This window comes from Tachysurus fulvidraco, chromosome 11, assembly GCF_022655615.1.
Source record: "Tachysurus fulvidraco isolate hzauxx_2018 chromosome 11, HZAU_PFXX_2.0, whole genome shotgun sequence".
Classification (NCBI taxonomy): Eukaryota; Metazoa; Chordata; class Actinopteri; order Siluriformes; family Bagridae; genus Tachysurus; species Tachysurus fulvidraco.
The window spans coordinates 17,485,458-17,491,161 of NC_062528.1; the positions used below are offsets into that span (position 1 = coordinate 17,485,458).

Below are 5,704 nucleotides of genomic sequence, written 5' to 3' on the forward strand. Positions count from 1 at the left end.
GGGCATCGAGGCAGGATACACCCTGGATGGAGTGCCAACCCATCACAGGGCACACACACACTCATTCACTCACACACTACGGACAATTTTCCAGAGATGCCAATCAACCTACCATGCATGTCTTTGGACCGGGGGAGGAAACTGGAGTACCCAGAGGAAACCCCCGAGGCAATCTCCACACACAAATGCGGAGGCGGGAATCGAACCCCGACGCTGGAGGTGTGACACGAACGTGCTAACCAGTAAGCCACCATACCCACCGATAAGTAGGTCCATTCTTAGAAATCTAGACTTTTGTTTTTATCTTAAATATTTCTTTTCCCTGAGAAGGTGCATAGGATTGTTGCTTTAATTAGTTTTAATGAGTAGTCCTAAAGGTCCAGTTGCATACTATGAATGATTTGGAAGGCACAATGATAAGTAAGTAAAGGAACACAGATGGTACCATTCCAGCAAGAAGGAAAAGTACAGTTTAGTTCTCAGAGTGTCTAACTTATTTTTGGTCATCTAATTTGTGAGATATTTGAGCTGTACATATGCTCTATACACTGTTATCATGTGTGCAGGTGAAAGAAAGAAGTCACATGACAGAAATATAAAAGGGAAACACATCTCCTATCTCACACACACACACACACACACACACACACACACACACACACACACACACACACACACACACACACACACACACCATCCCAGTCACTATATTGCTGATCTGAGCTGAAATGAACAGATAAAGGCAGGCAGGACTTTCCATAAAAGATTTTCAACTCCCTGATGATTGACAGGTCATTCACTTGGGATTCGACACACAAATTTGCTTCCTTTTTGTCAGGCATGCAGAGCATCATAGCAGAGTTTTGCCAAATCGAAACACTCGCGTAAGACACAAGCGTGCTAGAATATCACACACATCCCCAAGAGCATGTTAGATGATATGTGTCTCTATAAGTAGGTGTATAAATGCATGCGTGTTAATATATATGTATATATGTACAGATATATACGCTGACTCTCTCTCTCTCTTTCCCTCTCTCTCTCTCTCTCTCTCTCTCTCTCTCTCTCTCTCTCTCTCTCTCTCTCTCTCACACACACACACACACACACACACACACACACACACACACACAGACACATTCACATTAAAGCTGCAGACAACTCAGGCCGTCACTCTCAGCTGTGGAATAATGCGAGCGTGTGTGAGTCAGGCAGCCAATAAGAAAATCAAACAGCAAAATGAAATCCTGAAGAGCGGCGCTTTCACCTCCCCAACTTAGCAGCATGAATTTTTCATCACCATTTCAGTGCACCAATATTACCTCACACTCTTTAGCCTACCACTCAATAAAGAGCTTCATATTTCATTAACAGCCACTTCCTGAGCTGGGGATGCTGTCATAGCCGCAACATACAGCACACACACACACACACACACACACACACACACACACACACACACACACACACACACACACACACACACACACACACAGTTTCGAACCTAGCAAAGTGCTTCCAATATAACCTCAAACCAGATGCCGAACTTGGATTTATCTCTGAGATATTGAGATGTGTTTTTTAAATATCATACTGGTTAGAATATATGTATTATATTTTGAACAGTTAGACTATTTCTAAACAGTAGAAATTCAAATGTAAACTTTGACTTAGCCATATGTTTTTTTTTTAAAGCTAATTATTACTTTATTCTTTTTATTTATCACCTGTCATTTTTTCAGAACTGCTGTCTAATGTCTTCCTAAAAGACATCATGACAATTTATATGACAATTTACAATTTATTAAGCTGTTCATTTATTGAAAAAATAAAAGTCTGTTTTTAGACAAATTGGCAGTGTAAAGCTTTACTATATGCAAGAATTATTATAGAAACAGAATATATATATAATGCTTTTTCTTTCTTTTTTTTATTATTATTCTTGGCACATGTTTAAGATATCGTGGTGTCTGCGCTGAAGAAAATAGCAGCACCGAGTATCTACCTGTAACGCCTACCAGGGTTAGATGGTATCCTTGCCTATGCTGTGATGCCATTTAAGCTCCTTTTATTCCCAGGTTATTGCATGTGCACTTCCTTTTTTTTTTTACATTTTGCAAAATATTATGTGTGTAGTACATTTCCTTAAGGAATTTTCTGCTTCATCTTCTTGAAAAATCTATTGCAAGATTTGGACTGCAACCAAGTTTTGGGCAGAAATATCTTGGTACTTCATGATGCCATCAAAGTCTACAAGAAATCCTGAACAACAGCCTGGACAATTGTAATTACTGTGTAATGTTTATTTTTTAATTTTTTAAAGTGTGCCGTTAATTCTGGGGTGGACTTTACACGATGTATATACAATGATTTACATTTTATTAGATATGGGGCACAGTAGTTTAGAAATTAGTATGCCTTATATATATCCTGAGTTTGGGGTTCGAATCCATCCTCCACTGGTGTTTAAGTGTTCTCCTGAAGGTTTGAGGTACTCCGGTTTGCTCCCCTAGTCCAAAGATATGCCTTGTAGACATACTGGAATGTCTAAATTGTCCGTAGTGTGTGAATGAGTGTGTGATGTCCCCCGCCTTGTCCCCCGAGTCCACTTTAGCTCCACTCTCATCGTCACCCTGTGTAAGAGAAGCAGTTCAGGGACCGGATAGATGCGTCGATAGATACAGTATCCAAACCTAAACTGGCAAATGAAAAGACACCAATAAATCACAATAGCAACAAATAAAAGGTACAGCTGGAGCAAACAGAAGGTTGATAGTATCCAAGGAACTGACCCGCTGTCCTACTTCTTTTCTGTCATTTGTTTGAGATCAAAACCTATGATGAGATGAAAAGCTTGTTTAATCAGAGAGATCTTTTTGAATTGCAAACAGCTGATTTGTCATTCTTAGGGCAGGAGCTGGGGTTTCATTTACAGCCACAAAATGAAGATGAGCAGTTTCTCTTTGCACAGACTCCCAGCAGCAGTGCATGTTTATTAGAACCACATGAAATCTTGTCTAATTCCATGAGTTCAGAAGCTATACTGCTCCAGCACATTGCCTATTCCTTCTGCACCCCACACTCATTATCATGTACACCTGTATCACATTCGGTGTAAAAAAATAAGACCAGGAAAAGTGTTGGAGATTTCTATACTCTCATACAGGAGCCACATAGAAACACTGTTCACACTCTGACATCAGTTCATTCCAAGGAAACTCGCTAGTGATACAGTGTATAAACGTTAAAAGAAGGTTTTCTGATGCCTGAAGTAGTTTTGTTTCATTAACTATCCAACCTTTCTTCTTCCAGATGCTCCGTGTCCGCCGGGTCAGGCTGATGTTCCCGCTGCAGACGTGAGGACAATCATCACCTGTTCTCATGTGGTTAGTATTTATTTGGAATTAAGAATCTGAGCAGATTGGTCCACAGGAAAAAGCAGATGTTTATCACACATGGTTCAGGAGGATTAATTTATTTATTTATCCTCCATAATGGGATGCATTTGCATACAGATGGTATAGTCTTTGCCAAGACCAGAGAAGATCACTCCTCTCTGGCCACCGAAGTGCCTCGCGGGAACAAGCACGCGTACTTGAGAAAACTCAGGAAACCAAATGGCACGGAAAATGGTGCCATTTTGTTTCTTGATCTCGAACATACTCTGTCCTCCACAGCTGCTCGGGGTTTTAAGTAAACCTAAAACGAAGGCGCTGGAGGCTAATCTTATTCACCGAGAATGAACATATGGGTCTCAAAGAGATGAGTCTGCTTGGAGAAATTTTACTTAGTATATGTGTGTATTGATTTCTTAGGTGTGTGTGTGTGTGTGTGTGTGTGAGCGGGTGTGTGTGTGAGCGGGTGTGTGTGTGAGCGCGTGTGTGTGTGAGCGTGTGCATGCAAGAAAGAGAGAGAGAGAGAGAGAGAGAGTGCAATCAGATTAGGGGATGTCCATAGGCTGCTGTCTGGAGTTGAGACGGCTGTGGCCGAGATAACCTCTGCACCGTTGTCAAGCATAGCTGCATTTCAATTTGCTACACATTTAGGTAAGAATGAATAAAACTACATGCAAGCCTCAGTGGACGACCGGGAAAATATTTCAGATCAGGCTTCCTTCACACCTTTACACAGTAATGCACTAATACAATAACTATCATTGAATAGTAATGAAAAAATAACAATAGGGAAAACATTTCTGTTGGTTAGCTGTTTTTATCTTATTGTATTTTTTTTAATGTTCTAAGTTTATAATGGGAAAAGAGTTGTCACTCAGGGGAAATAGTTTTCTGATTATCAGCATCATCAGTTTCTGTCTCATCACCAGGGAAAAAAGTTGCTAGATATTAAAATACTGTCACTCTTGTGTTTGGGTTTGGGCTATGGTTAAAATAAACCCACAGTGTTTATGTGTGTTGCTGTGTGTGTATCTGTGTGTGTGTGTGTGTGTGTGTGTGTGTGTGTGAGAGAGTGTGTCTAATGCTTATTAGTTTACCCAAGAGAGAAAAGAAAGAAATGTATTGAAATTTCTTTTTTTTTCGTTAATGAAGCTGTCTAACCTCAGTGAAGTTCTGAAATGGGAAAGCAAAACAGGGATCATAGATCTAAATGTGTGTGTGTGTGTGTGTGTGTGTGTGTGTGTGTGTGTGTGTGTGTGTGTGTGTGTGTGTGTGTGTGTGTGTGTGTGTGTGTGTGGACAAGCAGCTGTGGCTCTTTACGCCCTGATGAAGCCAAAGTGGAGAGTTTTTCAGGCCATGCTTCAAAAAAAGCCCACCCTAATGGACAAGAGCTGATGGAGGCCAGTGCAAGCCCGGATTAAAATGCCTCTGCCTGTGTGTGTGTGTGTGTGTGTGTGTGTGTGTGTGTGTGTGTGTGTGTGTGTGTGTGTGTGTGTGTGTTTGTGTGAGGGGGTGGGGTGGGGTTGGTGGGGGGTTGGTACTGCAGTTCGCTCCCTTAATTTGGAGTAATTTCTCTGCCTCTCTGTGCACAGACGATAGGATTTGGTAGCACAGCCTGGTCCAATCTGTTCTTATATAAATATATATATATTTCAACAGGTCTTAATCCACGTAATGCAGACGGAACATGAGATGCTCTGGGATTTGGAGAGATCAGCGTCTGTCTGATGGCAGAGGAAGAGGAAAACGGCTCTCCGAGACTTTTTGGTTCAGTCCTGGCCATGTGTTACACTGGAGCATTGATCCCTTCCCCCCCTTTTTTTACCGTGTAAGCTTTAAGAGCTTTGTTGTAAATCTTCATGTTTTGATGTCATTAAATACAATGAGGAGATCTGACATATGGAGATGCAGAAGAACCGCTTATATTTTAATGACACTGCAGGGAACACTAATAGACAAAAATATACTTACTGTGCCAAAGTGGAAAGAAATGCTGCAAGCAAAGATGCCTGCAGAAAAAAAGCAAGAAATGAATGAATGAAGTTTTATGTTTCCACATAAAAGAACTACTATAAAGATCCGTAAACAACAATGAACTAAAGTAAGTAAATATTTGCTGTGGAAACACTTTGCCTTTCAATATGCTCAGCTGGAAAGATTAACAGGTCTCGGAAAACCTTGTTTCTGTTTTTGTCTGTAATTCCAGACAAACAACATTATGTCTTTTTTTATATTTAAAAAGTAGTCAATAGTGTAATATATAACCTTATTGATTATATAACTCACATACGAGTTTTTCTAATATAATA

The 5,704-nt window shown here is 40.4% G+C and overlaps 1 long non-coding RNA gene across 1 annotated transcript; it reads left to right on the forward strand.

Moving 5' to 3' along the window:
* Nucleotides 1-2,159: 2,159 nt before the first annotated feature.
* On the forward strand, nucleotides 2,160-5,291 carry LOC113643652. Its single transcript, XR_003440835.2, has 3 exons — nucleotides 2,160-2,284; nucleotides 3,313-3,386; nucleotides 5,055-5,291. It is a non-coding gene; the product is annotated as an uncharacterized LOC113643652 (long non-coding RNA).
* Nucleotides 5,292-5,704: the final 413 nt, after the last annotated feature.